The 19,545-nt window shown below is 40.4% G+C and overlaps 1 protein-coding gene across 5 annotated transcripts in view; it reads left to right on the top strand.

The window, feature by feature from the left end:
• RBFOX1 (RNA binding fox-1 homolog 1) overlaps positions 1-19,545 on the top strand; it is a 2,292,172-nt gene that overhangs the window by 445,319 nt on the left and 1,827,308 nt on the right. Inside the window, exon 1 of one of the 5 annotated variants that reach the window (XM_073633005.1) lies at positions 6,552-6,576. The exons of the other annotated variants lie outside the window; for them this stretch is intronic. The gene's annotated coding sequence lies outside the window, so the exon portion shown is untranslated. Of the gene's footprint in view, positions 1-6,551; positions 6,577-19,545 lie in introns of those variants that run through there. 5 annotated transcript variants of the gene reach the window in all.

Here is a 19,545-nt window from a genome sequence, read left to right as displayed (position 1 = left end):
AATGTCGCACGACCGCGCAATTGTCGTTTAAAGTGCGACAGCACTGAAAACTAAAAATTGGTCTGGGAAAGAAGGGGGTGAAAAGGCCCGGTATTGAACCGGTTAAAGAACACTTAGAAGAGTTTTTGCTAAAATAATAATATTTTAAGCAATAATCGGCATGGATTGATGAAAGACCGAAGATCTAGTTTCTTTTTATGAGGATGTAAGCAAAAATGTAGCTAAAGGAGTGGCTGTGGATGTAGTATGCTTGGATTTTGCCAAAGCATTTAACACAGTTCCCCACACACAGGTAATATGTTAATTAAAGTTTATGTGCTTAGAAAATTCAGTTTGTAAATGGATAACAAACTGACTAAAAGACCAAATTTCAGTAGTGATTAATGATTCATACTCTGAATCATCTAAAGTTTTTAGTGGTGTACACCAAGGTTCAGTGATGGGACATTTACTTTTTAACGTTTATTTATAAGGTATAGGGTCTGCGATTAAATGTATAATTTCAGTCTTTGCAGATGACACCAAGCTATGCAGTAGAATTATGTTCTTACAAGATGTCTCTAACTTACAAGCTGAGCTCAATGCACTATTTAAGTGGGCAACTATACGGCAAATGGGGTTTAATGTTTGGAACAGTAAATATAAAGTTATGCACTTTGGGGGCTAAAAACATGCATCCATCGCACATACTAGGAGTAGAACAGCTCAGGGAGTCAGTGGGGAGAAGGATCTGTGTGTTAGTAGATCATAGACTACATAAAAAACATGCAATGCCAAGCTGCAATTTCCAAAGCTAGCAATATACTTTATTGTATTAAAATAGGTATGGACTCCAGAGACATAATTTTGATCCCTGTACACCATATTAGTAAGATCTCATCTGGAATGTGCAGTTCAGTTTTGGGCACCAGTTCACAAAAAGGATACCGGAGAACTGGATAAAGTACAGAGAAGGGCAACCAAACTGATAAGAAGTATAGAGGAGCTCAGCTATAAGGAAAGATTAGCTGAACTGAAAAATTATTCTCTCTTAAGAAGAGGCGATTAAAGAAGGATATGATCAACATGTATAAATACATAGTGGTAGACATAGTGAACTTGGTGATAATCACTTTTAGGTCATTACAGAGGACAAGGGGGCACGCTTCATATCTGGAGGGAAAGAGATTTAACCTTCACATATGGAAAAGCTTTTTAGCTTTAGATTTTTTTGAGCTGTGAAAATGTGAAATCGACTCTTGCAAGAACTAATTCTGGCAAGCTCAGTAGATTGTTTAAAAAAGAGCCAGATGCATTCCTAAATGTGCAAAATATAACCAGATATAAATTTTTAGAGGCAATAATGCCAGGGGTAGTTGATCCAGGGGATATCCAATTGCTCCTGGAGGTTCAGGAATTTTCTATTTGTGTGTGTGTGTGCTTTTTTTATGATCTTTATGTAGATTTTTCTGTGCAGTACAATGACACAAGAGAGTATCAAATGTAAAGCCTCCATTAGTCTTGCAAAGAGTTACATAAAGGAAGAAGACAATATAAATTATCACATGTTTTTTTCAATAATTGTCAGAGTTAGATGTAGCACACAGATAACAAATACAATAAAGAGGGGATAACAAAGACAACAAAAAAGAAAGGAAAATGCAACCAGAATCAATGGGAACAGATTGGCCCGTATCTTTCCATGACATTGAAAACAGGCTTGAAATAAGTAGTCAATCCAAATACTTAACAGCATACATAAAGAAAAAGGAGACAACTCAAGTAGGATGCAGTCCTGTCTCAATCATTGTGACATGAGTAAACACAAACTATACACCTTTAAGCATTATGTACCTTTAAGCAGATGTCAACATTGGCTGCAGGTATAGAGGACATAGGTGAAGATGCTGCCAGTGCCCTGAAATAGAAGAACTATAATGGATTCAGGTGGCCCATACAGTATACATTTTTCCATAATTCCACTTACATTTAGCCATTCATTCCTCAGCTTCCATTACAATGCTGTGAAAAAGTATTTGCCCCCTTCCTGATTTTACATTTGTTTGCATATTTCTCACACTTAAATGATTCAGATCATCAAACAAATTGTAATATTACACAAAGATAACCTGAGTGAATCCAGAATGCAGTTTTTACATTATTATTTCATTTATTAAGGTAAAAAATCTATTCAAACCTGCCTGGCCCTATGTGAAAAAGTAATCGCTCCGCCCCATGCTGAATCATGAATGAACTGTGTTAACCACAATTTTTTAGAAAGCTGAGTTAAATTTCACTTGCCACACCCAGGCCTGATTACTGCCAGACCTGTTGAATCAAGAAATCACATAAATAGAAGATGTCTGACAAAGTGGAGCATGCTAAAAGATCACAAAAAAGCCACACATCATGACGCAATCTAAAAAATCAAGAACAGATTATAAACAAAGTAATGTACATTTATCGGTCTAGGGAGGGTTTCAAAGCCATTTATAAGGCTTTGGAACTCCAGTGAACCATGGGGGGAGCCATTATCCACAAATGGAGATAACTTGGAACAGTGGTGAACCTTCCCAGGAGTGGCAAAAATTACTCCAAGAGCATGACGATGACTCATCCAGGAGGTCATAAAAGAACCCAGAACAACATCTAAAGAACTGCAGGCTGCACTTGCCTCAGGTAAGATCAGTGTTCATGATTCAACAATAAGAAAGAGACTGGGCAAAAATGGCATCCATGGGAAAGTTCCAAAGCCAAAGCCACTGCTGACCAAAAAGAACACAAAGGCTCATCTCACATTTACCAAAAGACATCTTGATTATCCCCAAGACATTTAGGCAAGTATTCTGTGGACTAATGAGACAAAAATTAAACTTTTTGGAAGGTATATGTCCCGTTACAGCTGGCATGAAACGAATACAGCATTTCATAACAAGAACATCATACCAACAGTAAGACATGGTGGTGGTAGTGTGATATTCTAGGGCGGCTTTCCAGCTTCAGGACCTGGACGACTTGCCATACTTGAAGGAACCATGAATTCTGAGCTCTTCCAGAAAATCCTAAAGGAGAATGTGCACTAGGGTTATGCATAATGTGGATAATCCGCGCTACCCCCAAAAATGGTACTAATGAAAATCAAATATATAAAATATATATATATATATATATATATATATATATATATATATAGTACTGAATTCTATATATATGACGGTGCTGAAACTAAGAAAAAAACTGGAATATTCAGTTGGAAAATATGTGTATAAAGTAAAATTAGATGCGCAACCAAAAATGTGCTAACCAATATGTGTGGCACATATTGATTAGCACATTTTTGGTTGCACATCTAATTTTACTTTATACACAGTTACGCAGCAGGACAATGATCCAAAACACAACAGCAAGTCCACCTCCAAATGGTTCAAACAAAGTAAAATTTTGGAGTGGCCTAGTCAAATCCAATTGAGATGCTGTATCATAACCTTACACAGGCCGTTTATGCTGGAAAACCCTCCAATGTGGCTAAAATAAAACAATTCTGCAAAGAAGAGTGGGCCACAATTGCTCCACAGCAATGTGAAAGACTCATTGCCAGTTATCACAAACGTTTGATTGCAGTTGTTACCGCCAAGGGTGGCACAACCAGTTATTAGGTTTATGGGGGAATTACTTTTTCACATAAAGCCAGGCAGGTTTGGACAGCTTTTGTGCCTTAATAAATTAAACCTTTATTTAAATACTGCATTTTGTATTTACTCGGGTTATGTTTGTGTAATAATAACATTTGTTTGATGATCTAAGTCATTTAAGTGTGACAAATATGCAAAAAAAAAAAAAAAATCAGAAAGGGGGCAAGTACTTTTTCATACAACTGTATTTCAGCCACCATCTTAATCAAATCTATTCTGGACTGGAGGTCTCTTCCAGTAGACCGGAATCAATTATCTAGCAGCATTTAAGAGATATGGCAGTACACATTTTTCAGATATGTCTAATATCTAGGATAGATTTAAAGGAGAAGTCCAGCCTAAACTTGTTTTACCAATTTCCTTTTAATAGGAGACATTCTGTGGGCCTCTAAACAACTGTGTTACACCACAATTCGTTGACCTGTTATGTTAGAACAACAGTATTCCTTTTATAATTAATTATACAATACAGTTAAAAATGTAACTTTTCACTGATATCAGGTCAGGTTGTTATGGATGGTTTGCCAACCAGCTCCTTAAATTCCAATTATACTCCTTGTTTTAGTCTGATTTGTGTTGCCTAAACAAAGCAATAAATATGTTCTTTAGCTCTAAAAGCATACTAGATAGATAGATAGATAGATAGATAGATAGATAGATAGATAGATAGATAGATAGATAGATAGATAGATAGATATTTTAATAACGCCCAAGTCCAGATTGGCTTAAAAAAAAGATGTGTCCCTCCTGGCATGTTCAGGATTTAATGCTCATTAAGTCAAGGGAGAATTCAATAAAGAATATTAATTACTGTATATACTCGAGTATAGGTCGATCCGAGTATAAGTCGAGGCCCTAATTTACCACAAGAAACTGGGAAAAACGAATTGACCCGAGTATAAGATCAGGGTGAGAAATGCAGCAGCTACTGTAAGTGGAAAAAGAGGGTCAACAATGCCCATCTGCAGCTGTATACCTCCCTGTGTCCTGTGCATGTGTCCCTCTGTATATGTGCATGTGTCCCTGTGTATGGGTCACCTACCTGTGTCCTGTGCATGTGTGCATGTGCCACCTACCTGTGTCCTGTGCATGTGTCCCTGTGTCCTGTGCATGTGTCCCTGTGTATGGGTCACCTACCTGTGCCCTGTGCATGTGTGCATGTGTCACCTACCTGTGTCCTGTGCATGTGTCCTTGTGGCGATCTGCATCCTCCGTGTGCCGCTCTGCACCGATCAGCCTGTGATATTACCATTCGGCGGCCATTCTACTGTTCAAAAGCCGCGCCTCCTCCTCATCCGTGATAGGCAGAACACTCCATTTCCCAGCAGTCAGCGGTCAGCCTATCATGGACATTCTCTCATCCTCATAGCACGGACGAGGATGAGAGAATGTCCGTGAAAGGCTGTACACTGACTGCTGGGAAATGGAGTTTTCTGCCTATCACAGACGAGGAGGAGGTGTGGCTTTTGAACAGTGAATGGCCGCCCAATGGTAATATCACACGCTGGCCGCGATCTGTCTGCATGACACGCTGATCATGCAGACAGACGGCGGTGACTCAAGTATAAGTCAAGGGGGGCACTTTCAGCCCAAAAAAAAGGGCTGAAAATCTCGACTTATACTCTAGTATATACAGTATCTAACTTGGTGGTTCTCTTTTTTCTGTACCCATACCAGTAAAAAAAAGTCGCCATAGCTGCTATCCTTCCCTGGTCATGCAGCCACCCCTCTTCTGACTTCATAATGGTCAAAACAGGACCAGTAGCTACTATAATTACATCAAGGTCCAATTTACAATGCCTACATTCTGCAGGCGCACCCTGCTGGAGCGAGGAATAAGATAAGTGTTTTCTGCTAAATCCTCTACCCCTGGAAATAATGAGCAATAAACCCTTGCCACTCTTGGGTGCGGCACTATAAGGGTGCATTTTTTATTTCCATGGACTTGGGCTTTAAGACAAGTATTACTTTTCATTGGATCACCCTAAACAAAACCATAACAAACCCTAAATATGCTGGTGCAGGGGGAGGTGGGTTTCACCATTTCAAGTCTGAAATGTTTCACAGGCCATTTTTCAGATTTCAGCGCTGTCACATTTTAAATTACAAATACTCATTTACAATTACAATTACTGTGCAACACTGTACCCACATTAATTTTGTATATATTTTTTGAGACAGAGCTTTTTTGGTAGTACTTAATCACTACTAGTTTTTTTGTTTTTTTGCTAAAGGAAAAAAAATGGAATTTTATAAAGGAAAATTTAGAAAAAAGCCAATTTTTCCTAGTTTCTGTTTTTCAAATAAATAATTCTACATAATGTTTGATCAACATGTATTCTGCTACATTTCTTTTGTAAAAATGATAAAACTCAGTGTATATTTTTTAGTCTGTGTGAAAGTTATAGAGTTTACAAACTATGGTATATATATATATATATATATATATATATATATATATATATATATATATATATATTTTTTTTTTTTTGAAAATTGATCAGTCGTGATGCACTGCCTACCTATCTAATTTTTTGAGGCTCTAGAATGCCAGGACAGTACAAATACCCCACAAATGACACATCTTTGTAAAGGTATTTATTAGGAGGCATGGTGAGTTTTTTTAATTTTTAACTTTTTTGCCACAATTTGTTAAAGAATGAAAAAATGTTAAATAAAACATGTTTTTTTTCACAAAGTTGTCATTTTTACAATTTTTGTCTCTCATACATAATAGGCATACTTACAATTACACCCCAAAAACACATTTTACTCCTCCTCCCCAGTTTTCAACTCCTCCTCCCTGTTTTCCTGACAGCCCATCACAATTTTAGAAGCCCTGAAGCACCAGAACAGTGGAAACACCCACAAAATGATCACATTTTTGGAAAGAAGACACCCCAAGGTATTTTCTAGGAAGCATAAGTCTTTTGAAAATGTAATTTGTAAAGTAAAATGTAAAGTTTTTTTACACAGTTGTTAATTAATAAGATGTTTCTAGCACAAAAAATAGACGTACTTAAAATTACACCTCAAAACACATTCTAATACTTCTCCTGAGTATGGTGACACGATGCGTGTGAGACTTTTTCACTGCCTAACCGCATAGAAGGGCCAAAAATCCAAGTAGCCCCTGTAACGAGCCCCTTTGCTCGCTCGGTTCCACTCTCCCGACACTCCTCTGCAGCTATAGAATCAGATTGCAACGTCTGATGGTTCGGTCATCCAATGCTCCGGGATTAGAACTTCAGCTATGTGCCGTTCTAACCCAGTTGTGATAGCTCAGAACAAACACCGGACAGGCTGTATGTAAGTTCAAACAGGAATCTCTCTTTATTGACAAAATACAGGCTTTTATACACTCAAAGTGGAGGTGCAGACCTCCTGCTCATATTACTCTAACAATACAGCTGTAACCTAATTAACCTAATTAACATGAGCTAATTAACTAATCCCTTTAGACAGCCTAGATGACTCAGACATGACCGTTAGGCCAGACTGGCCGTCTTGTAGCTCAGAAAATCCAATCAACATTATCACAATCAACATAGACTCTTCTTCACACAATAACAGAGTTAATTAACACAAATAACAATGGGGATCTAATGGCTCTTAGATCCCATAGTAGACTTATTTACAATACACATTTTAGCAGACAATAGACAGACAGGTGTTGGAATTTACATCAGCATCTCCTAACAGTATCTGTCCCAGCATTATGAATCAGCCACTATTCCAATATGGCAAATTCAGGGTCCCCAGACATACAGCTCACAAAGAGCACAGTTCCCCCAAATGCAAGGGCCCCCGATCAATCGGCAAGAGGCTAGCATACAGTCCCCTCCAAAAGTCTATTTTCCGGCTAGGTCTGTCACATTTCTCCCCTTTTGGCAGGAGACTAACACAGGAGGAGACCCCAGACGGGTTGACTCCGAAGTTAGTCAGTAGTTCCAGTCCTCTAATGCCTGTTCCCACACAGTACCCCAAACAAATTGTTCCAAACAAAGTATTACTCACCCAGCCAACCTCTGCCTCTCTCAGAGAACATATCTGCCGCTGGGGAGAGGCCTGGACTGGCCCTTCTCCCTGGAGTCCTTTCTGCCGCTGGAGAGAAGACAGGGTGTCTGGGCTCACTCCGTCATGCTGTTGTGGATCTGGGCCGACTCCCCAGCATCCCTGGGGTATACAGGTGGAGACTGAAGTCCCATCCACCTTCACAGGACATCCATCCTCTGTTAGTTGAGGGCAGAGTCCAGCAGTACTCGGCCCTGTTGCAAGCCCTTCTGCTGGAAACCCCACACCATCTGCTCCGGCTAACTGTTGGGGAGGGATGACGAACACCTCCTCTCCCTTTTCCCCCTGTATCCTGATCTGCTGCTGGGACGTGACCACCTCCTTCTCACCCTGAGCCTCCAGAACCGCCGCAGGTGTAGGGCAGAGATCTTGGACCCTCTGTCCAGTTGCCAGCGCTTCAGCTGGGGAAGTTCCTTGTGACTTCACAGATACTTCTGTTGGTGCTGGGCAGAGCATAGTGAAGTTTGGCCCTAATAACTGCTCTTCTTCTGCTGGAGGCTCACCAGGTTGTTCTTCCTCAGCAGAAAAGTCTATCAAATCCCCTGTCTCTGCAATTGGTGTCTGGGGATAAAGGTTCACCATCTCCTCTCTGTGGAACCCAGAAGATGCTATCAGTGCTGGGCAGAGGTTAGCAGAGTTCTGCCCTGTTGTCAGCACTTTAGGTTTGGGGACGGCAATCTTCAGATTTTCCACTGCCAATTCTCTGGCATTCTGCTGGACAGGCACATTCCTCCATCCAAGATCATCCAATGCAGAAACAGGTTCATCAAGGTCAGTCAGCACTTGCTGCATCCGCCATAAGACCTCCACCTCCATAGCTGCGGGTGCAGGTTGGCAAAGCACACCGTTACTCTGCCACATTGTCAACTCTTCAGCCAGGATTTCAGAGTTGTCAACTGGTATTTCATGATAGTCCCAGGCAAAGGGAGCACCACCCTGCTGCTGAGCAGAGTCTAACAGCTGTTTGTAGGCGATCTCCAACTCCCATTCCTGAACGGCCAGAAACTCCAAATCTTCCAGTGCCCAGTGAACTTCTGAGACATTCAGTCTCCGCTCTCTGTGCTCCATTATTTTCTCCAAACGCCACTCCCGATCACTTCCAAAGTCAGGGTCCCTGGACAGCCTCCAGTATAACAATCCCAGGCCATTGTAGTCAAAGCCTTCCATGGGGCTGTCATCCGCTGTCCATGGGCACACTTGGGCTACATACCACTGGAGGGCTTTGTAGCTCTCGTCCAACTGCATTTCTGCCCGGATCAGCCTGCTTAACTCGGCTGTCCACTCCTGGTTTGGCTTTTCCCCCAAAAACAGCATTCGCACTTCATACTGCGACCAGTACCTCACATGGACGGAGGGGAGAACTTTTCCCTGGTGTTGCTGCTCACGGGCTAGCGCTTCCTTCCAAAGCTCACAGCGGACAGAATCAAACCATCCTAGCAGGACCTGCTCTGATACTGGTCCTCTGTGCTGTGTCTCCTCTCGCAACCTCCTTCTGAATTCCTCATCCATGGTGGCTGGTATTTCTCCTCTCCTACTATCCTGCTACCTTGGATCCAGGTGATGGTTTGGATTTGTTCACGGCAAGGAAGCACGATCCCACCATTCCCTCCAGGGCTCTCAAGTAAGTCTTTCAGCATGGCTCTCCTGCAGGCTGGTTTGGAGTGTCCCAGTAACTGGAGAGCAAATCCCACGGCTGCCAACCATTGTAATGAGCCCCTTGCTCGCTCGGTTCCACTCTCCTGACACTCCTCTGCAGCTATAGAATCAGATTGCAACGTCTGATGGTTTGGTCATCCAATGCTCCGGGATTAGAACTTCAGCTATGTGCCGTTCTAACCCAGTTGTGATAGCCCAGAACAAACACCAGGCAGGCTGTATGTAAGTTCAAACAGGAATCTCTCTTTATTGACAAAATACAGGCTTTTATACACTCAAAGTGGAGGTGCAGACCTCCTGCTCATATTACTCTAACAATACAGCTGTAACCTAATTAACCTAATTAACATGAGCTAATTAACTAATCCCTTTAGACAGCCTAGATGACTCAGACATGACCGTTAGGCCAGACTGGCCGTCTTGTAGCTCAGAAAATCCAATCAACATTATCACATTCAACATAGACTCTTCTTCACACAATAGCAGAGTTAATTAACACAAATAACAATGGGGATCTAATGACTCTTAGATCCCATAGTAGACTTATTTACAATACACATTTTAGCAGACAATAGACAGACAGGTGTTGCAATTTACATCAGCATCTCCTAACAGTATCTGTCCCAGCATTATGAATCAGACACTATTCCAATATGGCAAATCCAGGGTCCCCAGACATACAGCTCACAAAGAGCACCGTTCCCCCAAATGCAAGGGCCCCAGATCGATCGGCAAGAGGCTAGCATACAGTCCCCTCCAAAAGTCTCTTTTCCCAGCTAGGTCTGTCACAGCCCCTTACAGCTTTTTTAGGCATTAATTATGCATCTAATTTCCTGGCTACCATCCACATTATTGGAAGCCCTGGGGCACCAAGACAATAGGTACCTCAAGGTATTTTTTAAGAGGCATGGTGAGTCTTTTGAAGACTTCATTTTTTGCAACAAGTTTTGAAAAATGTGAACAGAAAATAAAAATGTAGTTGCCAGTTGTATAAGATATTTTTCAAACACAGCATGGACATTACACTAGGTGTACATGGAATTACGCCCTAGAACACATTCTGTTACTTCTCCCCGAGTATGGGGATACCACACGTGTGGGACTTTTTCAATGTTTAGACTGATTATGGATCAGACATTGCATCTTGTGTATCACAAAAATCAACCAATTTTATAAAAAACAGTGTACTGTAAAGGTTACCTCTATACCAGTGCTCAGGGAATATAGCTTAGTGTAGTTTCACCTATAGCAGTCCCCATTCTTATAAGCAAAAGCCTACAGGTACATGACTGCTCCCAGGAAAGCCATGTTCATAGGCCAGGAGGTGTAAGGGAGGCTGAACAAATGATGAACAAAAGAGTTTCTGTGGTTGCAGTGGTGCAGTTGTCTCTAGGGGATGGCTGGGACTGGTGTCTCTCAGGAACACGTAAATGGGTCAGTTCAGATGGTAGACAGAGATGTGGTCAATAAACAGGCAAAGTATTGGAGCAGATAGCAGGCAGAAACATGGTAAAAAAAATGTCAGGGTTAGTAGAGGTGGCAGGCAGAGACAACACTGCACAGGTGTGGTGATGATCAAGAATGCTATTGCTGGCTTCACTGGCACTGGTGACAGTGGCACTGGTGGGCTAGCAAACAGAAACATTTTTGCTGGCTGCACTGGTGTGGTGACATTATCACTGGTGCGGTGGTGTTCAGGAACACTGTTGCTAGCTACATTCATCTGACTACACTGATAATAGTGTTAGGGACACTGTGACTGGCTGGTCACACTATCTGCATTTGGGGCCTTGCACCTGCATTCACATGGATTTCAGCAGCTGTGTCCTTACAGCTGATGTATCCCAGTGGATATCAATGTGAATTTTTACTTTGCAAGGGATTTTTCTTAGCTTAGTGTATTAAGTGAAGCTGTGCTTACTTCTTTCCTCCAATCATGTGCAAGTAAAAATACTGTTTTTTAATTATCATTAATTGGATATAATTTGCAAACATTTACAACATTAACTTAGGTAAGGTAATATTCCCTTACAAAAGTGAAAGTTCACTTTACAAAATGAACAAGGCATTACTTCTTTAGGAAATCACTCAAACATTGTAACAAATATGGAATGTCGGCATGGTTTCAGAGCAGCAATCATTGTCTGGCCACCAAATTACAAGCAGAGGTTCAAAAAGTAAAGCATGGATATACAGTAGGTATTTTCTATGGACAACAAAACTAGCTTACTTTTGGAGAAAATATAATAAATGATGCATTGTGTATAGTGAAAATATGTTCATGTACCCATGGAAACTAATCAGAATTTGTATTTTAAATGATTTATGATTGGTTGCTGTGGGCTGTAATAAAACATACACTACTGATTTTGCACAAAGATATTAAATAAGCTCAATTTAAGAAACGCAAATACATTGTTCTATGTATAAATAGAATTTGACATAAATTTCCTACATTCTTTCAAATGTTTCTTCTGCAAATTTAAACCTCAATCCATATTTGCAATTCAAGCAAGCCTCGTATTTTCTCTTGCAATTTAAAATGTTGGAAAATATGTGCTCCATGAATATGTGGCTTTTCTTTTTTCAGTTTTTTTTTTATATCAGTTTATGTACACCATTACAGCTTCTTCTCTAAAAAATAGGATGTCACTGAAAATTATCTTCTACTCTCCTTGCCTTTTATATTACTATATTTCATGTCCTTGGTGAGAATGGGGTGATTCTAAGCCAGTATGAAATATGTTTATAGTTTGGACTTAAAGCATTCATGAAATACCAGTGCAATTTATTTTCTTTCTTTTTTTTTTTTTTTACATGGTGATATTTTAGCACCTTTGTGAGGGTAGATTGTATTCTGCCTTGTCCCAATTGCAAATGCTTTTGTTTTGTCTGCCATCTGAATAATACATTTGATTACCATGGCAAATGTTGCAGCATGTGCATGCCTGCCTGTAGTACCTAATTAACTGATGATAACAAGGCAGGATTGCCCTCTTTCCTTTCATAAGCAATCATATACATGACAGTTCTTTATTCCTTTCTCAAAATTAACTTGCTCTCCTGACCCCTTAGCAGCTTCCGTTTTGTGTGTTTACCTCTGATGTCTCTGTAAGACTGTTAATTTTGTATGGCACATCCTATCTGCTTGCAATTAGCACATTGAAATCTGAAGATGTACAGTAGGGCTGCATGCAAATATCTAATGGAGCAATATTTCCTTCTGCTGTGTACAATATGTGAAATGATTCAAATAATTGGACGTTAAAACAACAGGTGATACAGATTTGACAACAGCTTTGCAATGTGTGTAATTCTTTATTGTTGTTGCATGTCTTTTAACTACTGTAGTCTAGGAGGTTCTTTCTACCTTAAATAAATTAAAAATAATAAACTAGACTAGATACTTTTTAAATGTTTAGGTTATTACTTATGTTAATGTAAACATGTTAATACCCTAGCAGTACTGAATTGACTATAGCAGTACGGCAGTATAATGCAGGCACCTATGGGTGTAAAGAGCTTTAATGAGCACATTTTCTACAGCATATTTCTATTGGACCATCGCTATGATGGAATGTCTTACTGACCAATCAGAACATGTAAGTGATTGAAGGAGGTGGGCAATCTCATTTGGTGTCTAAATGTGCATGTCTGTAGTGATAACATATCCACGTTTATTGTCCAGTTTTTTATTAAGGGACTCAGTTATGTAGTGAGCATTTGACAATGTTGCTAATGTTTACTGTATATGCTAAAGTGATTCTAAAGGCAGAAGGTTTTTTATCTTAATCCTAATCATTCTATGCATTAGGATAAAAAAAACTTTCAGTGTGTAGTAGCCTCCTCAGCCCCTGTAATACTTACCTGAGCCACATCTCCAACCAGCAATATGTGCGAGTGTCTCGGCCATCTGGGACTTCCCCTCCTGATTGGCTGAGATACAGCAGCATTGGCTCCCGCTGCTGTCGATCAAGGTCAGTTAGCCAATCAGGAGAGAGGGGGCAAGGCAGAACCGCAGCTTTGTGTCTGAATGGAGGGAGCTGCGGCTTGGCTTAGATGTCCCCATAGCAATCTGCTTGCTGTGGAGGCACTCGACAAGATGAAGGGGCCAAGAAAGCCAGCGAGGGACCCGAGAAAAGGAGAATCCAGGCTGCTCTGTGCAAAACCACTGCACAGAGCAGGTAAGTATAACATGTTTGTTGTTCAAAGACTTTAGTATCACTTTAATGCTTTCACTGTAATTTATGGAGTGAAAAAATGCAATAGAAAATGTTATTTTGTCACCTCTCCTAAGGGTAATGGCAGAGATGTGATTTTTTTTAAATGGGGCTGTAGGTGATATGATTTTCAGTGCAGTAGAGAGGAAATAAAAGATGTAGTAGCTCTAACTTTGGGCTTTTGTTATGAGTACATGCACCCACCTCCTTACTGCTATATTGAAAAAAAGTGGTGGGTAGGTGGACGTGTATTTCTGGAATGCCAAGAATGCACATGTGAATGACTGTGATCTGAGCCATCCAACTTTTATTTGATGTGTAATTTAACAGAAAATGAAGTAAAAAAAAAAGAAATCTCTATTTGTCGGAAAAATAATTATACAAAATAAATTTGGGTACAATGATGCATGACCAAGTGATTGTCACTTAAACTATTAAAGCACTGAAAAGTGAAAATGGTCTGATAATGAAGGGTTGCTGTATATACAGGCAGGTACAGTAATCATGTGTTTATTTGAGGAGGTTTCTATGTGTTATGGTTACAACAATGCTGAAGTATAGGCATCTTGTGGTACCTGCAAGTGCCTGTACTGGTCATCAAATCAGTCATTTTGTTTATATGATGCCTACTTGGATCATTTTGAGAAAAAAAAAAAACAGTTACTTGCAAGTACCATATAGCCTCTGCACGTCAGCATTATTGTTGCATTTTAACCACTTCAGCCCTGGAAGGATTTACCCCCTTCCTGACCAGAGCACTTTTTACAATTTGGCACTGCGTCGCTTTAACTGCTAATTGCACGGTCATGCAATGCTGTACCCAAACGAAATTTGCGTCCTTTTCTTCCCACAAATAGAGCTTTCTTTTGATGGTATTTGATCACCTCTGCCGTTTTTATTTTTTGCGCTATAAACGGAAAAAGAACGAAAATTTGAAAAAAAATGATATTTTCTACTTTTTGTTATAAAAAAAAATCCAATAAACTTAATTTTAGTCATACATTTAGGCCAAAATGTATTCGGCCACATGTCTCTGGTAAAAAAAAAAATGTCAATAAGCATATATTTATTGGTTTGCGCAAAAGTTATAGCGTCTACAAACTAGGGTACATTTTCTGGAATTTACACAGCTTTAAGTTTATTCCTGCCTATGTCATTTCTTGAGGTGCTAAAATGGCAGGGCAGTACAAACCCCCCCAAATGACCCCATTTTGGAAAGTAGACACCCCAAGGAAATTGCTGAGGGGCATGTTGAGCCCATTGAATATTTATTTTTTTGTCCCAAGTGATTGAATAATGACAAAAAAAAAAAAAAATGTACAAAAAGTTGTCACTAAATGATATATTGCTCACACAGGCCATGGGCATATGTGGAATTGCACCCCAAAATACATTCAGCTGCTTTTCCTGAGTATGGGAATACCACATGTGTGGGACTTTTTGGGAGCCTAGCCGCGTACGGGGCCCCGAAAACCAATCACTTCCTTCAGGATTTCTAAGGGCGTAAATTTTTGATTTCACTCCTCACTACCTATCACAGTTTTGAAGGCCATAAAATGCCCAGATGGCACAAAACCCCCCCAAATGACCCCATTTTGGAAAGTAGACACCCCAAGCTATTTGCTGAGAGGCATGTTGAGTCCATGGAATATTTTATTTTTTGACACAAGTTGCGGGAAAGTGACATTTTTTTTTTTTTTTTGCACAAAGTTGTCACTAAATGATATATTGTTCACACAGGCCATGGGCATATGTGGAATTGCACCCCAAAATACATTTAGCTGCTTCTCCTGAGTATGGGGATACCACATGTGTGGAACTTTTTGGGAGCCTAGCCGCGTACGGGGCCCTGAAAACCAAGCACTGCCTTCAGGATTTCTAAGGGCGTAAATTTTTGATTTCACTCCTCACTACCTATCACAGTTTTGAAGGCCATAAAATGCCAAGATGGCATAAACCTCCCCCAATTGACCCCATTTTGGAAAGTAGACACCCCAAGCTATTTGCTGAGAGGCATGTTGAGTCCATGGAATATTTTATATTTTGACACAAGTTGCAGGAAAGTGACAATTTTTTTTTTTTTTTTCACAAAGTTGTCACTAAATGATATATTGCTCAAACATGCCATGGGCATATGTGGAATTACACCCCAAAATATATTCTGCTGCTTCTCCTGAGTACGGGGATACCACATGTGTGGGACTTTTTGGGAGCCTAGCCGCTTACGGGGCCCCGAAAACCAAGCACCGCCTTCAGGATTTCTAAGGGCGTAAATTTTTGATTTTACTCCTCACTACCTATCACAGTTTCGAAGGCCATAAAATGCCAAGATAGCATAAAACCCCCCAAAATGACCCCATTTTGGAAAGTAAACACCCCAAGCTATTTTCTGAGAGGCATGGTGAGTATTTTGCAGGTCTCATTTGTTTTTGAAAATGAAGAAAGACAAGAAAAATGTATATTTTTTTCTTTTTTCAATTTTCAAAAGTTTGTGACAAAAAGTGAGGTCTGCAAAATACTCACTATACCTCTCAGCAAATAGCTTGGGGTGTCTATTTTCCAAAATGGGGTCATTTGGGGGGGTTTTGCCATCTGGGCATTCCATGGCCTCCGAAACTGTGATAGGCAGTGAAGAGTGAAATCAAAAATTTACGCTCTTAGAAAGCCTGAAGGCGGTGCTTGGTTTTCGGGGTCCCGTACGCGGCTAGGCTCCCAAAAAGTCCTAAACATGTGGTATCCCCGTACTCAGGAGAAGCAACAGAATGTATTTTGGGGTGTAATTTCACATATTCCCATGGCATGTTTGAGCAATATATCATTTAGTGACAACTTTGTGCAGAAAAAAATTTTAAAAAAAAATTTGTCTTTTTCCCGCAACTTGTGTCACAATATAAAATATAAAATATTCCATGGACTCGACATGCCTCTCAGCAAATAGCTTGGGGTGTCTACTTTCCAAAATGGGGTCATTTGGAGGGGTTTTAAACTGTCCTGGCATTTTATGCACAACATTTAGAAGCTTATGTCACACATCACCCACTCTTCTAACCACTTGAAGACAAAGCCCTTTCTGACACTTTTTGTTTACATGAAAAAATTATTTTTTTTGCAAGAAAATTACTTTGAACCCCAAAACATTATTTATAAAAGCAAATTATATATTTTTTTAAAGCAAATGCCCTACAGATTAAAATGGTGGGTGTTTCATTTTTTTTTTCACACAGTATTTGCGCAGCGATTTTTCAAACGCATTTTTTTTGGAAAAAACACACTTTTTTAAATTTTAATGCACTAAAACACACTATATTGCCCAAATGTTTCATGAAATAAAAAAGATGATCTTAGGCCGAGTACATGGATACCAAACATGACATGCTTTAAAATTGCGCACAAACGTGCAGTGGCGACAAACTAAATACATTTTCAAAAGCCTTTAAAAGCCTTTATAGGTTACCACTTTAGATTTACAGAGGAGGTCTACTGCTAAAATTACTGCCCTCGATCTGACCTTCACGGTGATACCTCACATGCATGGTGCAATTGCTGTTTACATTTGACGCCAGACCGACGCTTGCGTTCGCCTTTGCGCGAGAGCAGGGGGGCACAGGGGTGCTTTTTTTTTTTTTTTCTTTTTTTTTTGCTTTTTTATCTTATTTTTAAACTGTTCCTTTCATTTTTATTTTTTTTAATCTCTTTTTTGTTATCTCAGGGAATGTAAATATCCCCTATGATAGCAATAGGTAGTGACAGGTACTTTTTTTTTAAAAAAATTGGGGTCTATTAGACCCTAGATCTCTCCTCTGCCCTCAAAGCATCTGACCACACCAAGATCGGTGTGATAAAATGCTTTCCCAATTTCCCAATGACGCTGTTTACATCCGGTCATGAAATGCTCGTAGCTTCCGGTTTCTTAGGCCATAGAGATGTTTGGAGCCATTCTGGTCTCTGATGAGCTCTATGGTCAGCTGGCTGAATCACCGGCTGCACTCTCAGGTTCCCTGTTGGGACAGGAGAGCCAGAGAAAAACATGGAAGACGGTGGGGGGGGTCATTCCCTCCCACTGCTTGTAAAAGCAGTCTAGAGGCTAATTAGCCACTAGGATTGCTTTTACATGAAAGCCGACTGCTGGCTGAAAAGAATGATACCTAAACCTGCAGGCATCATTCTGGTATAACCACTCAAAGTCCAGCAACATACCAGTACGTTGCTGGTCCTTGTTGGGCATATATTGTAAACTTTTTTTTCATGCAACCTGTGGGCTGCATGAAAAAAAGATATTGATCGGTGGGTATGCCCACCATTAGAATACCTCCCTTCATCCACCCACTTCTAATGATGGGCATACATGCACCGTTTATATATGCCGAAGCATGGGGGCATCCTTCCACAAAAGGCAGGAGCAAATCGCTCCTCCACCCACTGCTGCCCCCACGCTTCGGCATATATGCTGAAGTATGTAACTGTGGTGGTGAAATCACCTCCGACAGCACTGGAGTCACGGCTTTATGTATAGTCGGAGCAAACGCTGTTGCTGTCAAGATCGATAAATCCGCGCTGCAACTGAATGCCGTACCTGCTAAGCAAATGATGGTTAACAAAAAACAAAGAAACATTACAGTATAACAGTAATACTTACCATACCTGCAAAGCAAATACAAAAAAAAATAGTAAAAAATAAAACATTTAACGCAACCTGTGCCTACCTAAAATACATATATGCCGAAGCATGGGGGCATCCTCCCACAAAAGGCAGGAGCAAATCGCTCCTCCACCCACTGCTGCCCCCACGCTTCGGCATATATGCTGAAGTATGTAACTGTGGTGGTGAAATCACCTCTGACAGCGCTGGAGTCACGGCTTTATGTATCGTGGGAGCAAACGCTGTTGCTGTCAAGATAAATAAATCCGCGCTGCAGCTGAATGGCGTACCTGAAAACAAAAAAATGGTTAAAACACAGTAAACTATAAAAAAATTACATACCTGAAAAGCAAACATGATAAAACATAACAATAAAACATTGCAGAATAGAATACAGTAAAAAAGAGCAGAACAATAGAGAGAAAATAGAGAGAGAGAGAACAATAAAACAACAACTATTTTTGTTTTTTTTATTTTATATTTTTTTTGTGTATTTTTTTTTTTTTTTACATTTTTTTTTTATAACTGTAACTTTTAAAACTGTAACGGTTCCAGGTTTGGGTCTCTCAAAATGCGATGGCATCTTGGGAGACCCTGTGAAAGTGTGTCCTAGTCTGTGCAATGCTGTACCCTACGCTAAAACTCAACTAGTGTATGGTAGCGTTCAAAACATTCACCAATGCAAAGACCAGGATTGCCAGGACAGGAGGGACAATAATACCGGGTGTCACGCCTAAATCCGCGCTTTCTGCAGACACGACATTTTCTTTGGGGGGCTCGTTGGGTAGGGGTACTCTGGAGGACATAAGGAAAATGCCTCTCATGCAGCCGGCTTACTGCATTTGGTTGGAGAAGGTGAGGTGGAGCACCGTCTGGATACAGATGGGCTCTGACGATCTCTTCCTGGAATTTAAGGAAGGATCCAGTCCGTCCTGAAGCTCTGTATAGCACATGAGCGTTCAGCAAAGCCAATTGAAATAAGTATACAGACACATTTTTGTACCAGCGTCTGGCCTTACGGGCAATTAGGTACGGCGCCAACAACTGGTCGTTGAGGTCCACCCCTCCCATATTTTGGTTATATTCGTGGACACAGAGGGGTTTCTCTACAACACCAGTCGCCGTAGTAATTTGGACCGTCGTGTCTGCATGAAGGGAGGTAAGAACGAAAACATTCTTATTGTCCCTCCACTTCATAGCGAGCAAATTATTACACTGCAAGCAGGCTCTCTCCCCCAGCCTAAGACGGGAATCTACAAGCCGCTGAGGAAAGCCCCGGCGATTA

Source organism: Aquarana catesbeiana, linkage group LG06 (assembly GCF_042186555.1).
Source record: "Aquarana catesbeiana isolate 2022-GZ linkage group LG06, ASM4218655v1, whole genome shotgun sequence".
In the NCBI taxonomy this organism is placed as follows: Eukaryota; Metazoa; Chordata; class Amphibia; order Anura; family Ranidae; genus Aquarana; species Aquarana catesbeiana.
The sequence above is the reverse complement of the archived record's forward strand: the minus strand, read 5'-3'. Positions and strand labels throughout refer to the sequence as shown.